The sequence below is a fragment of the Sus scrofa genome, chromosome Y, assembly GCF_054392235.1.
Source record: "Sus scrofa isolate SSC_HxYL_T2T_F1_AM1 chromosome Y, Sscrofa_HxYL_maternal_Yorkshire_Landrace_v2.0, whole genome shotgun sequence".
NCBI classification, from domain to species: domain Eukaryota; kingdom Metazoa; phylum Chordata; class Mammalia; order Artiodactyla; family Suidae; genus Sus; species Sus scrofa.
In genome coordinates, this window is record NC_139402.1 from 3,853,784 (window position 1) to 3,879,661 (window position 25,878).

At 46.4% G+C, this 25,878-nt stretch overlaps 1 protein-coding gene across 3 annotated transcripts in view; it reads left to right on the top strand.

Annotated features, from left to right (window-relative positions):
• Window positions 1-504: 504 nt before the first annotated feature.
• Window positions 505-25,878, top strand: part of LOC110257937 (arylsulfatase F) — a 63,836-nt gene continuing 38,462 nt past the window's right edge. The window contains exons 1-5 of one of the 3 annotated variants that reach the window (XM_085009059.1): window positions 505-717; window positions 2,958-3,217; window positions 6,221-6,483; window positions 6,678-6,788; window positions 24,769-24,916. The gene's annotated coding sequence lies outside the window, so the exon portion shown is untranslated. Of the gene's footprint in view, window positions 718-2,957; window positions 3,218-6,220; window positions 6,484-6,677; window positions 6,789-17,571; window positions 21,289-21,953; window positions 24,917-25,878 lie in introns of those variants that run through there. The other 2 variants (XM_085009060.1, XM_085009061.1) reach the window with 2 other exon arrangements.

The window sequence follows — 25,878 nt, forward strand, 5'->3', positions numbered from 1 at the left end:
CCCACAGTTTTTTTTAGATTCGAATCCCTCCCCTGGTGTCTGGACTTAGGGAGGCTCAGGTTCTTGGTGTCTCTGCACAGAAGGGATTCAGCGAGAGACAAAGCCACAGGCAAGAAATGGCTTTATTATGATGAGACATGCGTGAGAGATGCCAGCGGGCAGGTAAGGAGCCTCTGGCCTGAGGATCAGGTTGATGGGGAGGGAGTGGGCACAGGTGGTTGTGGAAGTCCCAGTAGAAGACCCCAGGTAACGGGGGAAACGTAGGGGACCTTGGGAGATCACTGTAAGTAAATTGCTCAAGAAAGCCATCAAAACAAGGATTGACTAGTGCTTGACTAGCGGAAGTGCCCAAATTGCCTCAGGTCTTGGGGTGGGGGGCGGGATGAGCCCTGCAGTCCGGTTCAGACCCAGGGCAGGACTTCAAAGACCGCCCTTCAGCTGCTGTCAATACACACCTTCCCGGATGCAAAGGAGGAGCTATCCCTCCCAGAAAGGAAGAGGCGGGGCTTTTCCGACCCCCATGCGCCCTTGGAAGATAAACCTGTAGCCCACCGGCTCCTTGGATCCTCAGAGCAGAGCCTCCGTGCCTGCCCGCTTGCATGTCTCACAAGCGTCCTATCCTCATAAGTCTATTTCTTGCCTAGCCCTGTGTCTCTCGCTGAATTCCTTCTGCGCAGACATATGAAGAACCTGGACCTCAGTGCGTCCCGACGCCGGGTGAGTGATTCTCATTTAAAAAACCACCGTGGGGTCAAGTCCCCACCTGGGTTCAGGTTGGGTTTGGGTCCCCATGTGGGTGCAGGCCAGGAGTGCTGTCCGTTTCGGGTGGAAGTTGCCTTCTCCTCCAAAGCTGGCGTTGAGTGGCCCCGGGACTGTTTCTGCTGGACCTGGAGGCGCCCCCTCCGGGCGATACCCAGGATGCTCAACAGACATGAAGATAAACATGGGGCCCCACCTAACGCTACGAGGCCTTGGAGGTGTGAGTCAAGGCTTTGGTGTTTCTCTGGGGCAGAATCCTAACTCAGATAGTCAGTGTAGGAGCAGGGGCTTCGAAGCATCCTCTGATGTGGCTACTGATTCACCTGTGTGGCTTGAGGGCTCCCGGGAGTAACATGCCCAAAGGCCTTGTTACCATAGGAGTGTACCTACCCCCAGATGGAATTAATCCCTAACCCCCTGTGACTCAGTCTATAGGAAGAAAAAGGCAAAGAAACCAGGAGACTTAGGGGGCATCTTCATTCCTAAGACCCCTATTGGCCAAGGACTGATACAGGTCACTGGGCAGGGCCAGTCGGAGAAAACCACCTCTTTCTGGACCCCACATTGGTACCCCCCCATCTTTAAGGGATAAAAACACCTATAGGACGGGGGGGGGGCTCTTCTCCCCCCCTCCCAGCATTGCCGGGAGCCGTCTGCTTTCCTGTCATAAAGGCGTTGCTGGCTTGCTGCCTGTGTGTTTGCAAAGGTCATTCTTTGGCTGCATGAATAAGAACCCGGATTCTGGTATCATCTTTCCAGCCTCACCTCCCTTAGGCGTTGACAATGAATGACAGCTTCGTGGGCACCCCAGCCTTAGAGGGGACTCAGGCATGACTTGCCAGGCGCCACCAAAACTCTAATCAGACGGGCAAGCTAGAAGGCAGATCCTTCTGGAACAGTGTGTTGCCTTGGCGACCAGTTAACTAGCCTTTTGTCCTGGGACACTCTGTTACAACTCCCCCCTACCCCTGACCCCAAACCGTTACCCACATTCCTAAGGCAATTGCTTCCCTAACCCTTGACTGTAGACACAGACCAAGAACAAACCTGGGCTGAAAGTAGAAACTCCCCTTTTTGCCGAATAACTAACTGCTCCCTAAGCCAAGGGGGCCTCCGTTGGCTCTCACTGCTCCTGGCCCATCTGTTGGTCAATAAAACTCACCTGAAATCGCATTGCTCCGGCTTCCTGCCTCTCCTTTGCGTTTCTGCTCTAGTACACCCCATGTTGAAACCCAGCAGGGCCCTGGGGCGGGGAGCGGGGGGGGGGGGTTCCTGGGCACACAAAGGCTTTCCAGGTCCCCCATTTTTTGTTTTTAGGAAATAAGCTTCATTCAGCTTCCAGACCCTTTTCTGAGCCCCCAAGGGCAGGTGCCCGCAGGTGCTGATCAAGGAAGGGAGGGGATGCAGAGACCCCGAGGGGCCTGCAGGGGACCACAGTGCCCCCTGGGGGCAGGTCCTGGTTCCCCCTCAAGGGACACACACAGAACAATGTCTTTGAGCCCTTCTGCAGAATTAAACCCCCGACAGATGGAAGGCATTAACTGCTTGATAAAACTTCTTTATTCCAGAAAGAAGGTCATATGTGAAAGCCTCCATAACCCCCAGAACCAGTCCCGGGGCCACTAAACAGCAGCCTGGAAAAGAATGCAAGCTAGCAGTTCCCATCTTGGCTCAGTGGTTTACAAATCTGACTAGGAACCATGAGGTTGCGGGTTCGGTCCCTGCCCTTGCTCAGTGGGTTAAGGATCAGGCGTTGCTGTGGCAGGCGTTGTAGTGTAGGCCTGTGGCTACAGCTCTGATTAGACCCCTAGCCTGGAAACCTCCATATGCCGCAGGAGTGGCCCTAGACAAAAAAAAAAAAAAAAAAAAGAATGCAACCTAGCACCCACCCTGATCCTTATCTGCGGCTCTATTTTCCGCTTCATACTGTAAGACCCCTTCCTGTTCTCTCCCAAAGGGGGGCACAGTCTTTACGCATCAGCCTACTGTGGCCTCCTTTGCCTGGCAAAGCAATAAAGCTATTTTTTTTCCTCCTATGCCCAAAACTCTGTCTTGGAGTTTCTATTTGGCACCGGTGGACAGAGGCCGAGTTTTCGCAGCAACCTGGCCCTGCTCCCCTTTGGCTGGCTCTGGAAGGAGGGGGGTGGAGGTGCCAGGAGAGGGGATGGAATAGCTCATTGCTTGCATCCTCTTTCCAGGGCAGCAGCTGCCGTGGTACCCAGAGGATGTTTGCAGAGTGTGACAGAGCATCCCATGGACAAAACTGCCATCGGGTCCCGCGGTGACCAAGGACATGCAGCCGGATGCTTAAGTCAAGAGAAAGCCCTCTCGTGGTTCTGCAGGTGGAGCTGAACATGTGGCCTCTGTCCAGCGGCCCCCATGAAGTCTCGGAGACAGAGGTGGGGTGAAGCAGAAAGACCAGCTCTATGGCTCTGCCAGGCAGAGGCGGCCCCGGCAGGTGAGCCCCTCCAAACGGGGTCCTCCCTTGAGAGGGGACAGCAACGGCTCTTCGAGGTTGAGCTGCAAACCAGGGCTGCTGATGAGGATGCGGGAGCCTGCCTTCTGCTCCCTCCAGAGGTCATTTCAGAGTCATCACGGTTGCAGTCCGGGGTTCCGGGGACGGTGCCTGGTAGTCTTTGGGGTGATGGCACCTTGCCCTTCTCTCTGCAGTGTAGACAGCTCACCAAGGAAGGGGTGTTGGGGAGGGTTTCAGAGGCAAAAAACCCCCACGTGCCATAGAACTCAACGTTGAAAGGAGCCATGAGGGACAGAAACAGTTCAGCAAGGACGAGACCATGTGTGCAAAGCGGGTTAGAGCAAGTTCATGGCCAAGGCCAGGCTGCACGTCATGGAGGCGGTTCTCCCTAGTTTTTGGCTGTATCAATATGTTCTCATCCTGGACGCTGGAGTCATGCCACTTGCAGCAACATGGGTGGACCTAGAGATAATTATAAAGTCAAGAAAGTCAGACAGAGAAAGAGAAATGTCATAGGATATCCTGTCTGTGGAATCTAGGAAAAAAAAAAGATGCAAATGAACTCACGTACAAAGCAGAAACAGACTCAAAGATTTTGAAACCAAACTCAGGGTTCCCGTAGGCGAAACCATTGGAGAGAGGGTTAAATTAGGAGGTTGGGGTTGTCAGAGACACCCAACTATATGTAAAATAGACACACAGCGAGGACCTCTGTCTAGCACAGGGAGCTCTATTGCACACTCTGTGTGAGCCTCTACATGGGAAGAGAATCGGAAAAGGAAGGCATGTGTGAATCCCTCTGCTGTACCCCTGAAACCAACACAGCCTTGCAAGTCAACTCTACTCCAGTACAATTTTAAAAATTTAAAACCATTACAATCTTTCAGGTACGGAGGCTTGCTGTCTGAACTGGGGGGGTCAGCAGGGCTGGCATCTTCTGCAGAATCATAGAGAGACCCCCCTCCTTGCGTCTTCTAGCTTCCGGTGGCTCCTGGCAAGTTTCTCTTTTAGGGTGCGGACACATCACCCCAAGCTTTGCTTCCAGCTTTATATATATATATGACTTCTCTTGTGTCTGACCTGTGTCTCTTCCTCTTCTTCTTCTTTTGTTTTATTTATTTTTTGTTTTTTTTTAGGGCTGCACCTGCGGCATATGGAGGTTCCCAGCCTAGAGGTTGAATCAGAACTGCACCTGCTGGGCTACACCACAGCCAGAGCAACGCCAAATCTGAAGTGTGTCTGCAACCTACGCCACAGCTCACGGCAATGCTAGATCCTTAACCCAGTGAGCGAGGCCAGGGATCAAACCTGCGTCCTTACGGAGACTGTGTTGGGTTCTTAACCAGATGAGCCACCCCGGAACTGCTGCTCCTCTTCCTGTAAGGGCACCCGTCCTGGGATATAAGAGTCCGCCTCCTGTGGGAACTTGAGATCCAGGAAGAATTACATAAGGTCACTTTTCCGGGTCTTGGAGGGGAGGACTTTGACCTGCTTTTAGGGGAGACACGGGTCCATCCAGAGCACATGGTGACAAGAGACACCCCTTCCTTAAGAGGCCGGTTCCCTGGCTCAAGGGTGGATGCAGTGAGAGGGCTGGTCCTAGAGAAAGCTGGTGGACAAAGCAGTCTTGTTTCTACAAGCAAATCAGTCCCCTGCAAAGGCTCCTTCAGGGCATGAGGGGTATTCGGAGGCAGGAGATGCTAGTTCTAGCCTGAAGAATGGGACCCTCTTGCACTGCGAAGCGGGTAGAGCCTGTGATGAGCAGGGAGGACAGCGCCTTACAATAGACGCTGTTGAGAGACTTTGCAGGCAGCTTTCTGCAACAGCACCACCACCAAAGAAACCGGGCATTCCCGTGGTGGCTCAGCGGGTGACGAGCCCCATCTAGTATCCATGAAGATGCGGGTTTGAGGAGCCTGCTGTGGTGTAGGGTCAAGAGGTGAGTCGGATCTGGGGGGGGGGGGGCGGTGGCTGTGGTGTAGACCGGCAGCTGCAGCTCTGATTCAACCCCTAGCCTGGGAACTTCCCTGTGCCACTGCAGCCCTAAAGAAGGAAAAAAAAAGACCAACTGGAAAAAATGGCAGGAACGATAATAAGTAACCGAGCTGCGAGGGGCTCAGGAGACCCCAGGCTGTCAGCGGCACTTTCCTGAGATTTCTTGAGGTTTCTGCACAGGTAGGTGTTGGCGGCCCCCTGGTGGATGGGCATCTGGAACATACATCTGCAATTCAGAAATACCACCCTGCAGGGTTTTGCAAACACGGTCTCCTACGCGGTCTCCTACGCCGTGGGCTGTCTTTGCGCGATCCTGATTGCGTCCTGGGAGGCCCATGCATTTTGAATTCTGATCTCTTTTTCTTGGCCTCTGTTGCTAGAGCTTTCGGTGTCAGAGCTAAGAAGTCATTGGAGTTCCCATCATGGCCCAGTGGTTAACAAATCCGACCAGGAACCGTGAGGTTGTGGGTTCGATCCCTGGCCTTGCTCAGTGGGCTAAGGATCTGGCGTTGCTGTGAGCTGTGGTGTAGGTCACAGACGCGTCTCGGATCCCGTGTTGCTATGGCTCTGGCGTAGGCTGGTGGCTACAGCTCCGATTGGACCCCTAGCCTGGGAACCTCCATATGCCGTGGGAAGGGGCCCTAGAAAAGGCAAAAAAAGACAAAAAAATATAATAATAATAACAAATAAAAATAAAAAAGTAAAATAAAAAAAAATTAAAAAGTCAGACCCGATTACCTGGCTCTTAGCCTCTGAGTTTCCATTTGGTTTACATATTTAAGCAAAGGAATTAAATCATTAGGCCTTTACTCAATTTACTATTATTTTTATTATTATTTTACTCTTGTTTTTTAGCGGGCTTATGCTACTAAAACAGTTGAAAAGTGATGAGAATTTAATGTCCTCACCCATATAAAATTAATTTGTGTACTACATTCACATAAATCATAACTTTAAAAAAGTTTCTTCTTTTTTTTTTGGTCTTTTTAGGGCCGCACCTGTGGCCTATGGAGGTTCCCAGGCTAGGGGTCGAATTGGAGCTGCAGCTGCCGGTCCACACCACAGCCACAGCAGTGCTGCCGGATCCAAGCCATGGCTTCCACCTACACCACCGCTCACGGCAATGTCATATCCTTAACCCACTGAGCGAGGCCAGGGATCGAACCGGCGTTCTCATGGATACCAGTCAGATCCATTTCCGCTGCGTCACGACAGGAACTCCACGTTTCTGTTTTTTGAATAATCTCGCTCGGGTGAGTTGCCAACATCAATAAGCAATGCTATTCTTTCCTATTTTAAGTTGTCTAAAATGCAGGCTTGAATTTTTTTTTTTTTATTATTTATTTATTTTTATTAAAGTACAGTTGATTTACAATATGGTGCTAAGATGGCTTCTGGGTTTTTTAAAAATGGCTTTTTGTTTTTTTCTCCCCCTAAATACTTTCAGGCGTGGCTGGCTGTCCCTGTGCCTGTGGCGCTTGTCTGGGAGCCTTCATGACATGTTGGTGCTGGGGAACTCCAAGCCCCGCTTTCTTCTCTTGATGTCGGACAACCTTGGGTAGGAAATGTAATTCGTGTTGCCGCCCTATTAACTCGGTGGGTTAAGGAAACTGCCCCCTGCAGGTGGTGGTGCCATGCTGGTCGCACCTCTGCCTTCGAGAACGGCTGATGGGGAGCAGTTTTCAATGAGAACAGCAGAGGGCGCTCTAAGAAAGCCGCACAGCATGGGCACAGCATTTGGCATCTTAGTTAACCTCTGTCTATAGCAGTTGCGGTAAAATACACATGATGCAAAATTAATTTTAACCGACCTAAAGCCAGCAGCTCAGAGACATTTAGTAAATTCATAATGTTCTGTAACCATCACCTCTGTAGAGTTCCAGAACTTTTTTTTTTTTTGCTTCTTAGGACCACACTAGCAGCGTATGGAAATTCCCAGGCTAGAGGTCCAATCGGAGCTACAGCTGCCAGCCTACACCACAGCCACAGCAAAGCGGGATCCGAGTCGTGTCTGCGACCTACACCACAGCTCACGGCAAGACTGGATCCTTCACCCACTGAGTGAGGCCAGGGATCGAACCCTCATCTTTTTTTTTTTTTTTGCATGTAGAGATGTAGTTTATTAAGTTTCACTGCTGTGTAATATTCCATTGTATAAATATACTACAGTTTATATTTTTATTTGCCTATGATCTTTCTTTATTCTGAGGCTACAAAAATATTCTATGTTTTCTTCTACAAGTTTTATAGTTTTACTCTGCATATTTATTTTATTTTATTTTTCATTTTATTTATTTATTTATTTATTTATTTTATTTTCCCACTGTACAGCAAGGGGATCAAGTTATCCTTACATGTATACATTACAATTACATTTTTTCCCCCACCCTTTGTTCTGTTGCAACATGAGTATCTAGACAAAGTTCTCAATGCTATTCAGCAGCATCTCCTTGTCAATCTATTCTAAGTTGTGTCTGATAAGCCCAAACCAAACCCTCATCTTCACGGATACTCGTCGGATTCCTCTCCGCTGTGCCACAACAGGAACTCCCAGAACTTGTTCTTTCTCCCTTTCTTTCTTTTCTTTTTCTTTTTTTTGTCTCGCCATGGCATATGGAGGTTCCCAGGCCGGGGATCGAACCCGAGCCATAGCAGTGACCATGCTGGATCTTTAACTTCTAGGCCACCAGGGATTCTTGGACTGTCTCCTTAGGTAAATGAAATTGAGTGTTCAACGTCCTACTAAGTTGAACATGGAAAATGGAAAGAAATATATTTAGCTCGCTTTTATAAAAAATGGAATTACTTTATTTTAATCCATATTGCATCCCTGTGGATTAGTTTCGAAATGGGTTGACGCTTCGGGGCCTAGAGTTGCCTTTGCTCTGCTTCAGAAACAGCAGCAAGAAGATGTCTCGGTCCAGGAACCACTGAGTGGTGACTCTATTTACAGAGTCATTTATTAAATTTTATATGCATAATACAAGCCATGCAGGCATGGATGTAAAAAGCCATCCTTCCAGGCCAACTCCCTTGTAGCTGAGCCTGTAGAGGTGGAGGAAGGTCGTTGGCATGACGTCTCACTCATCTTTCTCTGTGCACTCAGAGAGGCTGCAGGGGAGTGGATGGAAAGAAGTCTCTCTAACTCCATGAGGTTCACGAGTAACCAACAGGACCTCACTGACAGGGAAGCCTGAGAAGGTCATGTTCATTCTTGGCGGTCACCTAGTGGTCAGAATGCTGGTACCGTCCCCCAGCTGCCTTCCTCCTCCCTGCTGCTCCCATCCCAACTCACTTTGCGTGGGCTATCCTTGAGAAAACATCCCTCGTCTCTCTGCCCCTCCCCCTTTGTTTAACTGCGCGAAAGGGTAGATTTAGGATGGTGACACAGGACGATAAAATGCCAACCACAACAAACAAAATATCAGTGAGAAGGTTCTTCGGCTCTCAGTACCCTAGCTGCTTCTGTTTTCCTACCTGCGTGGGCGGCCTCATGGTCCAAAGTGGATGCCATTGCTCCAGCCATCATGCTTCTGAACCAGGCAGCACCAAGAAGAAGAAGGAAGGAACGAGGAGGAAACCTTTCTACAGATGACATGTTCTCCTTTCGATCACATTCCTTTGGTCTTCCTTAGTTGTATTTATTTGTTTGTTTGTTTTCAAGGCCACACCCAAAGCATATGGAAGTTCCCAGGCTAGGGGTTAAATCCGAGCTGCAGCTGCTGGCCTGTACCACAACCACAGCTACTCCAGATCCCAGCCGTGTCTGTGACCTACACCACAGCTCATGGCAATGCTAGATCCTTAACCCACTGGGCGAGGCCAGAGATTGAATCCATGGATACTATGTCAGGTTCTTAACCGGCTGAGCCAGAACAGGAGCTTCACTACAACCTGAAAAGCAAGAATAACTTGCTGGTTCGATGCGGATTATAGAGAGAGAACAGGGGGTATCGCTCCCTGGAGCAAGTGTGTGACTTTGCTTATTTATTCCCAGAGAGGCAATTTTTTTTATTTTTTATTTTTATTTTTTTGTTTTTTAGGGCTGCACCTGCAGCATATGCACGTTCTCAGGCTAGCGATCGAATTGGAGCTGCAGCTGCTGGCCTACACTGCAGCCACAGCATCACGGGATCCAAGCCGAGTCTGTGACCTACATCACAGCTCATGGCAACACTGGATCCTTAACCCACTGAGCGAGGCCAGGGATCCAACCTGAGTCCTCCCCGATGCAAGTCAGGTTCGTGACAACTTAGCCACGACAGGAACTCCCCAGAAAGGCCATTTTTATTTTCTTTTTTATTTTTTATTTTTTTTGTCTTTTTGCCATTTCCTGGGCCGCTCCCGCAGCATATGGAGGTTCCCAGGCTAGGGGTCTAATCGGAGCTGCAGCTGCCAGCCTACGCCAGAGCCACAGCAACGCGGGATCCGAGCCGCATCTGCAACCTACACCACAGCTCACGGCAACGCCGGATCGTTAACCCACTGAGCAAGGGCAGGGACCGAACCCACAACCTCATGGTTCCTAGTCGGATTCGTTAACCACTGCGCCACGACGGGAACTCCAGAAACGCCATTTTTAAAATTAATTCCTTTTTATTAGGGCTCATAGCTTTAACTGCTGGAGCTCATTCATAGCGGCTATTTGAACTGTTATGCGTGACGACATTGCTTATTATAGATATATTGCATATTTTGTCATAATATAACATGTATATTTATAATGCATCTATAACGTGTCTGCACCATGACCTTATTTGTATAGATTATTCCATAATTTGTAAAACGAGATGCACTTTATAAATATATAATAAAATGAGATGTATAATTAAAAGATACATAGAATCGTATACAGTGAAAGTACATATTGCATAATAAAGTCTGTTACTATCCTATTTATGTTAGGTATAACGTATGCTATATATTCTTTTTTTATAGGTTTGGCAACATCCATGGGCATATGGACGTTCCCTGGCCAGGGACTGAGTCCAAGACACAGCTGCAGACGACACCACAGCTGCAGCAACATCAGATCCTCGATCCACTGGGCTGGGCTGGCGATAGAACCACGCTGCTGTTGAAATGAGATCGTGTCAGGTGACATTTATAAAAGCATGTGGGCACAGCTGTGGCTGGAGTAAGTGGCCCAGGACATTAGAACATTATGATCAAGAGTTGTCTGCTGCCCTGTGTCACCAGAATTTTTTTTTTAGAGACGCACCTGTGGCCTATGGAGGTTCCCAGGCGAGGGGTGAAATTGAAGCTGTAGCTGCTGGGCTACACCACAGCCACAGCAACATGGGATCTGAACTTCATCTGCGACCTGCATCACAGCTCACGTCCACGCCGGATCCTCAACCCACTGAGCAAGACCAAGGATGGAACTACATCCTCGTGGCTCCTAGTCAGATTCACTTCCTGCTGAGCCACAAGGGGAACTCTCAGAAAGTTTTAAAGTTCATCTACCAGAGAGTCATTGATGGGGGCTTTCTGCCTCATTAAAAGCAAATGATCCCACCTTAATGTTCATTGCAGCACTGGTCACAATCGCCAAGACGTGGAAACACCCTAAATGTCCATCGACAGAGGAGTGGATCAAGAAGATGTGGTAGACAAACAACGTAAACATTTAAAAAATTTAAAAAGGGAACCCCCGCCCCCACACACGATGTGGTACATATATACAGTGGAATATTACTCAGCCATAAAAAAGGAAGACATAATGTCATTTTCAGCAACATGAATGTGACTAGAGATTCTCATACTAAGTGAAGCAAATCAAACAAAGACCAAAAAAAAAAAAAAAAAAAAAAAAAAAAGAAGAAGGAGGAGAGGAAAGAAAAAAAGTTTCAGTTTCCTGACAATGCTGAAATCCTACCAGGCAAGGTTAAAAGCTGCTTACTTAGGTGTTGAAGCCTGAGTATGAGTCTCTGTGGCTCTTATGTCATCCCTCTGAGTCGGTTTCATAAAATGGATCATGTGTTTTTGGCGGAGTTGTTTTCTCAATTTGCTTCCTTCCTGCACAAATTGTTAGGGTCCAAGGAGCCCCTTTCAGACCCATCTGAGAAAACGTCTGCTCATGTAATTTTCTCAAGAACTTTGTAGGCCTCCTCTGCCTGTCACTGCCCTTCAATCTGTCGCACAAAAGGCCCCCCTCTCTCTGTGAGACAAGCCTTTCCGCTTCTCCCAGGCCCTCTTGTTCCATTAAAATACTATGCAAAGCCACCTTTGTCACCTCCCCAAACGGGTCATAGGTCTGACTGAAGACTGCTTTCCATGATTTGATCTTTCTGAGGCCTTCATAGAAAAATTTTTACAGTCAATCATCCAGCATCGTATCTGGATCACATTTTATTTTGTTTTATTTTATTTGTTTTTTTTTTTTAAGGTCGCACCTGCACAGGCAGCATACGGAAGTTCCCAGGCTAGGGGTCGAATTGCAGCTGCCAGCCTATGCCACAGCCACAGCCATGCCAGATCTGAGCTTCATCTGCAGCCCACGCTGCCTCTGTGGCCACGCCAGATCCTTAACCCACTGAGCGAGACCAGGGATCGAACCCACGTCCTCATGGACGGAATGGCAGGTGCTTCACCCGCTGAGCCACAGCGGGAACTCCTAAAGGTGTTGGATCATACACACCCTGGCCGTGCCCTATTTTCAAAGCTGTGTTGGTCTCTCTCACAGCAAGTACGAAGTTTGTGTTACCTACACTCATCCAGCCCCAGAATTTAATCCCAAAGGTTTCTGCAGCCAAGAAACAATGAATAAGGTTATTCAGAGGTCAGTGTGGAGCAATCCTGAGTTTCTCTCTCGTGGCAGGAGGCTGTTCCGCAGCACCCCGGGTGAGCCAGCTGCTCGTGGGGCAATCGTGCTGGAAGTCCCACGTCGGAGGCTCTGGCTAGCATTTTGCCCTCATGCCTTTGGTGATGCCCCCGTGGGTATCGGGTGCATGCATGGGCTGGCTGTTGCATCTTAGGAAATACGCAGATGTCAACATCTCGCTGTTGCTTCCGTGACCAGACTCCAGGGACCAAAGAAAGGATGGTTTTCATCCAGGGACCTCCACCTGTGCCTCTGGTCTTGGGTTTCTACGAAGAGCATCGCTGAAGGATGAAGGTAGTACACGATGCAGACAATCTGAACATGGCACATGTCGTGTTGATTTACTGAACATTTCAAGTCGAGTATAATTTTTTTTTTTTTGTCTTTTTATCTTGTTGTTGTTGTTGCTATTTTCTTGGGCCGCTCCCGCGGCATATGGAGATTCCCAGGCTAGGGGTTGAATCGGAGCTGTAGCCACCGGCCTACGCCAGAGCCACAGCAACGCGGGATCCGAGCCGCGTCTGCAACCTACACCACAGCTCACAGCAACGCCGGATCGTTAACCCACTGAGCAAGGGCAGGGACCGAACCCGCAACCTCATGGTTCCTAGTCGGATTCGTTAACCACTGCGCCACGACAGGAACTCCTCAATTTTTAAGTGACATAATCCTACAATCAATACACTCTGAGTACATGGGTCCAGAAATTCACTCAACGTATTGGCATAAATGGAGATTTTTTTTTCTCCCACAGTCCTGGATGTGATTCTGGAATGACACCGTGGAGGAACACAACCCCTTTCAAACTGCTCCTTTTTCTTCTTGTTGTCCCCTTTCTCTCTTTTTAAATTTCTTCCTTTTCCTCTTCTTTGTCTCCTTCTTTTACCAGAGTTGCTTCCTTTTTCGTCTTTTATGTAGCAAATTGATTACATCACTCTAGTGTTAGAATGCCTTTGAACATTTGTCCTGTCAACTTGCCTCTGACCATCACTTATTTGAAGGAATTTTTTTCTCCTTTCTGTTCCCTTATGTTCATTTTGTTCCAGATGAATGGGAGGGGCCACTGGCCAGGTTACAATTTTTTTTTTAAATATAGATGAGGGAGTTCCCTGGTGGCTTGGTGGGTTAAGGATCCAGCATGGTCATGGCTGTGGCTCAGGTCGATGCAGTGACGTGGGTTCCATCCCTGGCCCGGGGAACCTCTGCATGCCCAGGGCATGGCCCTCCGACCCCTGCAAAAAAAAAAAAAAAATTTGGATTGGTACAGGAGGAAATCCTATTTTTATACCACTGATTTTTTCTGTTCAAGAAGAAAATGCATTTTTCTCTAAGAATTCCCACTGTGGAATTACTATTTTTTTGTGCAGTTGTTGGTGTAATACAGATTCTGTCAGATCATGTATTTCATGTTTGCTGTCATTTACCACGTGGCAGTTCAGGTGGTATCCATGGAGAATTATAGTCTCTCTGCTATTATATATGCTTTATACACTGTACATGCTATAGGGTCTTACGCTCATGCCTGTACGTAACAGTATATATTGACTGCATATATGTGCAGTATCCAGGTAGAGCAAAACAAATCACTGATAGAAGCAACACTGCACTGACAGGCATCTCAGTTATAGCCACTCTTTGCCATTCAAAACAATGCATTAGAGTAGAATTGACGTACACGTCATGTTAGTTTCAGGTGTGCAGCCACGTGAATCAGTTATACATATATATCTACGCATTCCTTTTCAGATTCTTTCCCCATATAGGTTATCACAGAGTATTGAGTAGATTTTATTCTATCATGATGTTTTTTTTCATTGCCACTGGTTTACAGTGTTCTGTCAATTTTCTACTGTACAGGAAAGGGACCCTATTATGCATACGTGTGTGCATTTTTTTTTCTCACATTCTCATGCTCCATCATAAGTGGCTAGATATAGTTCCCAGGGCTACACAGCATCAGTTTTGTTTGATGGTATTAAATTTTTAACTAAACTATAGTTGATTTATAGTGTCCATGTCTGCTGTCCAGCAAAGTGACCCCGTCATAGGATATATCCATTGCCTTTCTCATATTCTCTTCCATCCTGGTCTATCCCAAGAGACTGGAGAGAGTTCCCTGTGTGGGACAGCAGGACCTCATTGCTTATCCATTCTCAGTATCATAGTTTGCCTCTGTGAACCCCAAACTCCCCGTCCATCCCACTCCCTCCCCCTCAGCAACCACAAGTCTGTTCTCTATGGCTGTGAGTCTGTTTCTGTTCTGTAGATAGGTTCATTTGTGCCACATTTTATTTTTTTGTTTTTGTTTTTATTTATTTATTTCTAATAATGATTTTTTTATTTTTTTTTCCACTGCACAGCATGGGGACCAAGTTACACATACGTGTACACATACTTTTTCCTGTCATTGTTGTGTTGCGATGTAAATATCTAGACATAGCTCTCAGGGCTACACAGCAGGATCTCAGTGTAAATCCATTCCAAGAGCAGCACTTTGCTTCCGTTAACCCCAAGCTCCCAATCCCTCCCACTCCCTCCCTTTCTTCACGGGCAGCCACAAGTCTATTCTCCAAGTCTGTGATTTTCTTTTCTGTGGAAAGCTTCATTTGTGCTGTACATTGGATGCCAGTTCTAAGTAATATCATAAGGTATTTGTCTTTCTCTTTTGACTTATTTCACTCAGGATGAGAGTCTCTGGTTCCATCCATGTTGCTGCAAATGGCATTAGGGTGTTCTTTTTTATGGCTGAGTAGTATTCCATTGTGTATCTATACCACATCTTCCTCATCCAATCATCTGTCGATGGACCTCTGGGTTGTTTCCATGTCTTGCACTTGTGCCATATTTTAGATTCCACACAGAATTAATATCCTATGGTATTTGTCTTTCTGTCTGACTTACTTCACTTGGTACGAGAATCTCTAGTTGTATTGATGTTGCTACAGATGTTCGTTTGTTTTAAATTACACTTGATTTACAATGTGGTGCTAGTGTCTGTTGTACAGCAAGATGACTTAGTTATAGACGTAATACATATGCTTTTTAAAAATATTTCTTTCTATTATGGTTTATCGCAGGAGACTGGATAGAGTTCCCCGTGCTGCACAGCAGGCCCTCATGGCTCATCCATTCTCCATGTCAGCGTTTGCATCTGCTGACTAGGAATCAGAGCTTTTCTGATGTTTTAACTTTTCAAAGGGAGCCTTCTCCCCTGGGGCAGCCCTGCCTACCTCTTGGTTAGGGGCCTGTGATGTTCATTTTAGAAGGCTGGCCTCTGGGAATAGGAGAAGATAAACACTGTTAAAAGCCAGTAAGTCTGGGGTCGTTGGTTTCAGAGGCAAAGGAATCTACTGTTTTCTTGGCACTTTTTCAGTAACAGATGGATGCCCTGGAATGGCATAATATGAGAAAGAGAGAGAGAGAGAGAGAGAGAGAGAGAGAGAGAGAGAGACAGTGTGTGTGTGAGACTGGGTGACCATGCTGTCCAGCAGACATTGGCACAGCACTGTACATCAGCTGTATGTTAAAAATAAAAAAATTTAATGTGGACCTCTCGTTCACATGTCTACAAGTGCCACCAGTTATTGCAGTAAGAGCATGGATAGACCTCTGGAGAGTCTGCCTGCCAGCCGTGATGTGTTTTCCTCTTTTGCCTTGGGACACCCCTGGTCTGTGGAGTCTGCAGATATTTCCATGTTAGGACGGTGTTGTATCGTGTCCCTGTCTTCTTGCTAAGCGGCGGGCGCTAACCTCACTGATCAGGAAATGAAGGATACGTACAATTGATCTTTATATTTTATATATATGAATATATACATACTCTATATAACTCAAAGCAGATCTCAACAATATATACATCAGAATGTCTAAAAGAGGTGAAGGTAAAAAAAAAAAAAAGATGCTGGTTCGTTCCCTGGCCTTGCTCAATGGGTTAAGGATCTGGCATTGCCGTGAGCTGTGGTGTAGGTCGTGAGCTGTGGTGTAGGTCGCAGACGCAGCTCGGATCTGGTGTTGCTGTAGCTGTGGTGTGGGCCGGCAGCTGCAGCTCCGATTCGACCCCTAGCCTGGGAACCTCCACATGCCGCAGGTGTGGCCCTAAAAAAGCAGTAAGATGTGGTCTGGAATTTCTAGAGGAGGACTCATGTAGGACCTAACCAGAGTTGGCTGGCAGTATTTATGGTGTGGAATCACTACATGCATTTAATGGACATGGTGGAGAAAGAGATATGTGCAGGGCAGGGATATGGTGTTTGTATACAGTGTGCCTGTGCTCATCATATATAAACAGCATATTCACATGCCCTACACACATGTGTAGTCATACATATAAATACAGGAAGTAGGAGTTCCCGCTGTAGCTCAGGGGAAATGAATCTGACGAGCATCCATGAGGATACGGGTTTGATCCCTGGCCTCGCTCAGTGGTTAAGGACACAGCATTGCCATGAGCTGTGGTGTAGGTCGCAGACACGACTCAGATCCTGCATTGCTGTGGCTTAGGTGTAGACCGGTGGCTACAGCTCCAGTTGGACCCCTAGCCTGGGAACCTCCATATGCTGTGGGTGTGGCCTTAAAAAGTGAAAAATAAAACAAAACAGAAGAATAAATATATGAAGAATATGTATAAGGTGTTTATACAGAAACAGATATATGATGCATATAATATGATATATATGAGATGACATAAAATATGGGATAGCTGTATATGATATATGTGGTATATATCTCCAAACAATAGACATGTAATGTATTATGGATAGATATAAATACAGACATGGACGTGGATATAGATTTATCAAACACAGGATGTGATATGTAATATATAATAATGTAACATATAATATCTGTATATGAAGGAGACGACGCACTATATGATATATAGTATATGGTAGATACACATGTGAGAATAAATGAGTGATATATATGATAGAGCATATCTGTATACATGATATAAATGCATAATAGATGATATATAATATATAGATGTATATATATCAGGCACTTTTCCCAGGGCTGTTATAAGCATCAACACCTTTATTCTTCTTAATTTTTTTTTCAGGGTCACACCTGCAGCAGAGGGAAGTCCCCAGGCTAGGGATCGAATCAGAGCTGCAGCTGCAGGTCTATACCACAGTTACAGGAACGCCAGATCTGAGCTGCCTCTGCGACCTATACCCCGTGGCTCACAGCAGTGCCCTGTCCTTAACCACGGAGCAAGGCCAGGGATGGAACTTGCATCCTCATGGATACTAGTCAGGTTTGAAGCAGCTGAGCCACCACGGGAACTCCCTATTTGCTGTGTAAGGCGGGTACATTGTTGCTGATGCCCAGGGGTCCTGTAGACAGGCTGGGTGGAGGGTTATAGCATCCTCACATGGAGAGAGCTGGGCTGATAATTTTATCAGATGGCGACACACTTCCTTGCCCCTGGCTGCTGGAACGGAAGCCAGGACGCAGCCTTTTCCACAGCATTCTTGCTTTACCCGTTTCGGTTTCTCCTCGGGGATTCAGCCAGTCTAGGGAACCCCTGGTGTTTTGGGAAGGTCTCGAACTCCCTTCTAGAGAAGGATGAGAGCCTGCAATGGTTTTCCACGGGACTCCTGAGGGATCCTCGTCCCCCCATCTCTCATCTGGAGAGTGGTCCTTCCAGACTGTTCCCAGCACTTTCTCCAGTTCATGTCTTGGGCACAATGGTGGTGCCACAAGAAAGAGCCCCAGCGTTCCTGTGCACCCCCTCAGTCCTCTCTCTGTTCTCCCATAATCTTCACCTTTCATGCTGTGCTTGCTTCAGATGCATTTGCTCAATTCCTCTTCTTGTGATGGGTCTGTTCATCTTTTCTCTTTCGTCTTGATTTAGTCTTGGGAGATTGTACTTTTCGAAGAATTTGTCCATTTCTTCTAGCTTTTCCGTTTTATTGGCATGTAGTTGCATATAGTAGTCTCTTAGGATCCTTTGTATTTCTGTGATGTCTGTTGTGACTTCTTTTTCATTTCTAGTTTTATTGATTTGAGTCCTCTCTCTTTTTTGCTTGATATGTCTGGCTAAGGGTTTATCAATTTTGTTGATCTTTTCAAAGAACCAGCTTTTTGTTTCATTGATCTTTTCTGTGGTTTTCTTTGTTTCTATTTCATTGATTTCTGCTCTGATCTTGATGATTTATTTCCTTCTACTACCTTTAGGTCTTGTCTGTTTTTCTCTAGCTGCTTTAGATGTAAAGTTAGCTTGTTTCTTTGAGCTTTTTCTTGTTTTCTGAGGTGGGCTTGTATTGCTATAAAATTTCCTCTTAGAACGGCTTTTGCTGCATCCCATAGGTTTGGGAGTGTTGTATGTTTATTGTCATTTGCTTCTAGGTCTTTTTACATTTCCTCTTTGATTTCTTTAGTGACCCATTGGTTGTTTGGGAGCATGTTGTTTCATCTCCACATGTTTGTGTGTTTTGCAGTTTTTTTTCTTGTTGTTGATGTCCAGCCATATAGCATTGTGGTAGGAAAGGATGCTTGATATGATTTCAGTTTTCTTAAAACTACCAAGCTTGGATTTGTAGCCCAGGATGTGATCCATCGTAGAGAATGTTCCATGTGCACTTGAGCAGAATGTGTATTCTGCTGCTTTGGGATGGAATGTCCTATAAATATTGAGTCCATTTGGTCTAATCCATCATTCAGGGCCTGTGTTTCCTTTTTTTTTTTTTTAATAATTTTTTTTATTTTCCCACTGTACAGCAAGGGGGTCAGGTTATCCTTACATGTATACATTACAATTACATTTTTTCCCCCACCATTTCTTCTGTTGCAACATGAGTATCTAGACAAAGTTCTCAATGCTGTTCAGCAGGATCTCCTTGTCAATCTATTCTAGGTTGTGTCTGATAAGCCCAAGCTCCTGATCCCTCCCACTCCCTCCCTCTCACATCGGGCAGCCACAAGTCTATTCTCCAAGTCCATGATTTTCTTTTCTGAGGAGATGTTCATTTGTGCTGGATATTAGATTCCAGTTATAAGTGATATCATATGGTATTTGTCTTTGTCTTTCTGGCTCATTTCACTCAGTATGAGATGCTCTAGTTCCATCCATGTTGCTGCAAATGGCATGATGTCATCCTTTTTTATGGCTGAGTAGTATTCCATTGTGTATATATACCACATCTTCCGAATCCACTCATCTGTCGATGGACATTTGGGTTGTTTCCATGTCCTGGCTATTGTGAATAGGGCTGCAATGAACATGCGGGTGCACGTGTCTCTTTTAAGTAGAGTTTTGTCCGGATAGATGCCCAAGAGTGGGATTGCGGGGTCATATGGAAGTTCTATGTATAGATTTCTAAGGTATCTCCAAACTGTTCTCCATAGTGGCTGTACCAGTTTACATTCCCACCAACAGTGCAGGAGGGTTCCCTTTTCTCCACAGCCCCTCCAGCACTTGTTATTTGTGGATTTATTAATGATGGCCATTCTGACTGGTGTGAGGTGGTATCTCATGGTCGTTTTGATTTGCATTTCTCTTATAATCAGCGATGTTGAGCATTTTTTCATGTGTTTGTTGGCCATCTGTATATCTTCTTTGGAGAAATGTCTATTCAGGTCTTTTGCCCATTTTTTCCATTGATTGGTTGGTTTTTTTGCTGTTGGGTTGTTTAAGTTGTTTATATATTCTAGAGATTAAGCCCTTGTCAGTTGCATCATTTGAAACTATTTTCTCCCATTCTGTAAGTTGTCTTTTTGTTTTCTTTTGGGTTTTCTTTGCTGTGCAAAAGCTTTTCAGTTTGATGAGGTCCCATGGGTTTATTTTTGCTCTAATTTCTATTGCTTTGGGAGACTGACCTGAGAAAATATTCATGATGTTGATGTCAGAGAGTGTTTTGCCTATGTTTTCTTCCAGGAGTTTGATGGTGTCCTGTCGTATATTTAAGTCTTTCAGCCATTTGGAGTTTATTTTGGTGCATGGTGTGAGGGCATGTTCTAGTTTCATTGCTTTGCATGCAGCTGTCCAGGTTTCCCAGCAATGCTTGCTGAATAGACTTTCTTTTTCCCATTTTATGTTCTTGCCTCCCTTGTCCAAGATTAATTGACCATAGGTGTCAGGGTTTATTTCCGGATTCTCTATTCTGTTCCATTGGTCTGTCTGTCTGTTTTGATCCCAGTACCACACTGTTTTGATGACTGTGGCTTTGTAGTATTTCTTGAAGTCTGGGAGAGTGATGCCTCCTGCTTGGTTTTTGTTTCTCAGGATTGCTTTGGCGATTCTGGGTCTGTTGTTGTTCCATATAAATGTTTGGATTGTTTGTTCTAGTTCTGTGAAACATGTCCTGGGTAATTTGATAGGGATTGCATTGAATCTGTAGATTGCTTTGGGTAGTATGGCCATTTTTACAATATTGATTTTCCCAATCCAGGAACATGGAATATCTTTCCATTTCTTTACATCTTCTTTGATTTCTTTGATTAAGGTTTTATAGTTCTCGGCATATAGGTCCTTTACCTCCTTGGTCAGGGGGGCCTGTGTTTCCTTATTGATTTTCTGTCTAGATGATCTGTCCATTGCTGTAAGTGTGGTGTTAAAGTCCCCCACGATGATTGTGTTATTGTCGATTTCTCCTTTTAAGGTTGTTAGCATTTGCCTTATATATGGTGGTGAACCTGTGTTTGGTGCATAGATATTGAAAATTGTTATATCATCTTCTTGGATTGATCCTTTGATCATTATGTAATGACCTTCCTTGTCCCTTCAAATATTCCTCATTTTAAAGTCTATTTTGTCTGATGTGAGTATTGCTACTCCAGCTTTTGTTTGATTCCCGTTTGCCTAGAATATTTTCTTCCATCCTCTTCCTTTCAATTTGTGTGTGTCCCTAGAAGTGAAGTGGGCCTCTTGAAGACAGGATATATATGGGTCTTGTTTTTGTATCCATTCAGCCAGTCTGTGTCTTTTGGTTGGGGCGTTTAGTCCATTGACATTTAAGGTAATTATTATTATTTTTTTTGTCTTTTTGCCATTTCTTGGGCCGATCCCGAGGCATATGGAGGTTCCCAGGCTAGGGGTCTAATCGGAGCTGTTGCCACCGGCCTACGCCAGAGCCACAGCAACTCGGGATCCAAGCCACGTCTGCAACCCACACCAAAGCTCACGGCAACACCGGATCCTCAACCCACAGAGCAAGGGCAGGGACCAAACCCGCAACCTCATGGCTCCCAGTCGGATTCGTTAACCACTGCGCCACAACAGGAACTCCTGAAGGTAATTATTGACATGTATGTTCTTATTGCCATTGTATTAATGGCTTTGGATTTGTTTTTGTTGCTTTTTTTTCTCCTCTTCTTCTCTTGTTCTCTCCTCTTGTGGTTTGATGACTATCTTTAGCATTGTATTTGCATTGATTTTTTTAATTTGTGTATCCATTGTAGATTTTTGGTTTGCAGTTATTCCGAAGTTTTGATATAAGGGTCTATATATATTTGAAATTGTTTTAAGTTGTTGGTCTCTTAATTGCAAGTTCATCTCCAGTGTCCTACATTTGTGCCCACCTCTTTTCACAATTTCTGATTTTGGTGGCATAATTGCACGTGAATAATTTTGTATCTTTACTGTATATATACCTTTCCTGGTGAGCCTTGTCATTTGTGGTATTTTTGTTTCCTGTTGTGGCCTTTTCTTTTCTGCCTATAGACGTTCCTTTAGTATTTGTGGTTAAGCTTAATTTAGTGGTGCTGAATTCTCTTAGCTTTTGCTTATCTGGGAAACTTTTGATTTCTCCTTCAAATCCGAATGAGAGCCTTGCTGGGTAAAGTCATCTTGCTTAGAGGTTTTTTTCCTTTCATCATGTTAAGTATATCATGCCACTCCCTTCTGGCCTGCAGAGGTTCTGCTGAAAAATCTGCTGATAACCTTATTGGGGTTCCCTTGTATGTTATTTGTTTCTTTTCCCTAGCTGCTTTCAAGATTTTCTCTTTGTCTTTAATTTTGGTCAGTTTGATTACTATGTGTCTCGGGGTGTTCCTCCTTGGGTTTATTTTATATGGTACTCGTTGCACTTCCTGGAGTTGAGTGAGTGGTTCCTTCCCCATGTTAGGGAAGTTTTCGGCTATTATCTCTTGGAATATTTTTTCTGTCCCCTTCTCTCTCTGTCTTCTCCTTCTGGCTCCCCTATAATACGGATGTTGGTGCATTTAACATTGTCCCAGAGTTCCCTGAGACTCCCTTCATTTGTTTTCAATCTTTTTTCTCTTTTCTGTTCCGCACCTGTAATTTCTACTAATCTGTCCTCCACCTCGCTTATTCATTCTTCTGCCTCCTGTATTCTGCTGTTAGCTGCTTCTAGTGAATTTTTTACTTCAGTTATTGTAGTTTGCATCTCTTCTTGTTTAAGTATTATATCTTGTATCTCTTTGCTCAGAGTTTCCTGTAAGTTATCCATCTTTGCCTCCAGTTTATTTCCAATATCTTGTATCATCTTCAGCATCAACTGTCTAAAGTCTTTTTCCTGGAGGCTGAGAATCTCCTGATTTTCTGTTTTTTTTTTTTTCTTTCTCCCTCATCTGAAGTATAGTTCTCTGTCTTTTCATTTTTATAGGTTTTTGGTGTGGTGACCTTTTTACAGATAATAGGGTTGTAGCCTCTCTTACTTCTGGTGTCTGCCCCCCTTGTGGCCGAAGTTGGTATGGGGGCTTGCTGTAGTCTTCCTGATGGGAGGGGCTGATGCCTGCCCACTGGTAGGTGGAGCTGATTCTAATTCCTCCGGTGGGTGGGGCTTTGTCTCTGGGTGAGATTAGAGGTGGCTGTGTGCCTGGGTGGGGGCAGTCTTTAGGCAGCCTGTTTCCTGATGGGCAGGGCTGTAATCCCACCTGGATTGTTGTTTGGTCTGCAGCTGCTCAGTGCTGATCGGTGGGGCCCGATTTTCCCAAAATGGCCCCCTCCAGAGAAAGGCACGGCTGCTGGATACTCTGGAGAGCTTTGCTTCCAATGTCCTTCCCTCACAACAAACCACATTTACCCCTGTTTTCCCAGGATGTCCTCCAAGAACTGCAGTCAGATTTGACCCAGATTCCTATGGAGACTTTGCTTTGTCCTTGGACCCGGTGCACGTAAAAGTCTGTGTGCACCTTTTAAGAATGGGGTCTCCATTTCCCCCGAGTCCTGTGGAGCTCCTGCACACAAGCCCCACTGGCCTTCAAGGCCAGATGCTCCAGGGGCTCTTTCTCTCCTGTGCCAGATCCCCACACATGAGAGTTTGATGTGGGGCTCAGAACTCTCACTCCCGTAGGTGAGTCTCTGTGAACCAGTTAGTTTCCAGTCTGTGGGCTTCCTAGCTGGGAGGTGTGGGGTTCTTTATATTGTGAAATCGCCCCTCCTGCCTCTTGATGGGTCCTCCTCTTTGTCTTCAGGAGTAGGACATCTTTTGAAAGTTTCCGGTACATTCGGTTGAAGATTGCTCATCATTTGTAAATTTTGTTGTTTTTAGGAGAGAAGTTGAGCTCCAGTCCTTTTTTTTTTTTTTTTGTCTGGTCTTTCTAGGGCTGCACTTGTGACATATGGAGGTTCCCAGGCTAGGGGTCTAATCGGAGCTGTAGCTGCCAGCCTATATCAGAGCCACAGCAATGCCAGATCCGAGCCGTATCTGTGACCTACACCACAGCTCATAGCAGTGCCGGATCCTTAACCCACTGAGCGATGCCAGGGATTGAACCCCGCACCCTCATGGCTCCTAGTTGGATTTGTTAACCACTGAGCCATGATGGGAACTCCCAAGCTCGAGTCCTTCTATTCCACCTTCTTCCCCAAGCCTGATTTATTCCTGTTCCTGCCACCACGTCCCCCTCCCCCTGGCCCCTGCCTGGTGCGTGCATTGAGTGAGTGAGCAGAGAGGGCAGCCCCTTTGTCTGGAATCCTCCTCCTCCTCTGTCTGGACTCACTCATGTCTCAATTGGCCATCAGGCTCACTTGGCTTTGCAGAGGCTTCCCACGCCATGCCGGCTGTGCCCCAGATGGATTTGCTCCAAAACAGAAGCCTGGGCATGTCTGTCCTGGGCCTAAATCATAGCCTAGTGCTCCTTGCCTGCGAGCGAAAACCCAGCTTCCATGGGATGCCTGTAGTTTATGATCCTGGCTCCCCCCCCTCCCGAGAGAACACTGCCCTCTATGACCGGTCTTCCTCCCCCCTTGAACCCCAGACTTACCTGGATCATAGTGCAAGAATTCCCTTTTCAGAGATTCCACCTGTTCAGGCCCTGGTGGAATTTCTTCTGCAGAGTTCCCAAGCGTGCTCTCCTTTCCACCCTGGATGTGTGCCATTTTCCTTGGTGCTCTTTGCTGGCACTTCTTCACTTCCATACCTCTCTCCTAGTCTGGGTTTTAGGGCTCTCTGGGATTCTGCCTCAGCTCTGGAGCTGGGGGGTCCACGCCTGGAGTCCCCCGTATCATGGGCACTCTACAAAAAATGGTCTGAAGGGATAGCGTGTTGCTTTGAGGGAGGGGCAGGTCTGCAGGTTGAATGCACTTTTGGATGCTTTTCCTGGCGAACATTGCAGCATGCAGTTCTTTGCAAAGCGATCGATGCTGAGGCGTGTCTGAGACTGGAGAGCATTCAAGGACAATTTTGATATCCGAGAGGCAAGAAGGGTTAGGCACAAGCTACATTCCACATCAGAAAGGGAGTGCGTGTTCTTGGATGTTGCTCACCTGAGAAATTCATCACCTGTCATTTGCTCCCTTTGTCTCCAGGCACAGTGGGCCAACCTGTGTCACTTAGGATGAGTTATGGAGCCCGCAGCATCTCATCACATGAAGCATGCAGATAAGGACAACCTCGCCGGGGAGCATCTGAGATCCTTGAGGAATGTGGCTGGGAGAGTCCCTCCGAGCTGCTTTGGTGAGAGCTGCTTTGCTTCGTGTCTGCACACACAGAACCGCAAAACCGTGATTGCATCTGCCAGGCTCCTGAATTCTGGGGTAGCGGGAGGTTAAGGACCTGAGGACAGCAACCCACGAGAGGCAGCCCACGGGTTATAATCTGACGCTGACTCCTGTGAGAGATGCCCCCTCCATTCCTGAATGTGCAGAATCCACATGTTCAAAGAAATGCAAGCTTTATAAGGCAGAACCCCCTATCAATCAATTTACTTATTTATTTTTCTGTTTAGGCCTGTACCTGCAGCATATGGAGGTTCCCAGGCTAAGGGTGGAATCAGAGCTGCAGCTACCAGCCTGTACCACAGCCACAGCAACAGTGGAACCCAACGAGCTCATGGTAACACTGTGTCCTTAACCCACTGAGCGAGGCCAGGGATCAAACCCGAATCCTCATGGATTCATTTCCACTGAGCCACAAAGGGAACTTCACTATCACTTTCCTTGGGAGACTCGATTGTGCTCAGGCTCCCCCTAGCTAGCATGGACTCAGTATCCTATAAAAAAGCCACACAGCAGAGCTCCCATTGTGTCTCAGTGGGTTAAGACCCCAGCTAACATCCATGAAGATTCGAGTTCCATCCCTGGCCTTGCTCCGTGGGTTAAGGATCCGGTATTGGCGTGAGCTGTGGTGTAGATTACAGATGCAGCTCAGATCTGGTGTTGCTATGGCGGCGGTGTAGGCCGGCGGCTACAGCTCCAATCTGACTCCTAGCCTGGGAACCTCCATAGGCCACAGCTGTGGCCCTGAAAAAAAGAAAAAAGAACCCAGAAAGCCACACTGCAGGTGTACAGTGATATCACTTGCCCTTCTCCTTCGGGGATCGTGTCCTAGTGCCAATTTGGAACTGTTTGCGTGAAAATCAGGTCCCCACGACTACCGGAGTTGTCGACATGCCCTTTCTAACCATGATCCATGAGGGT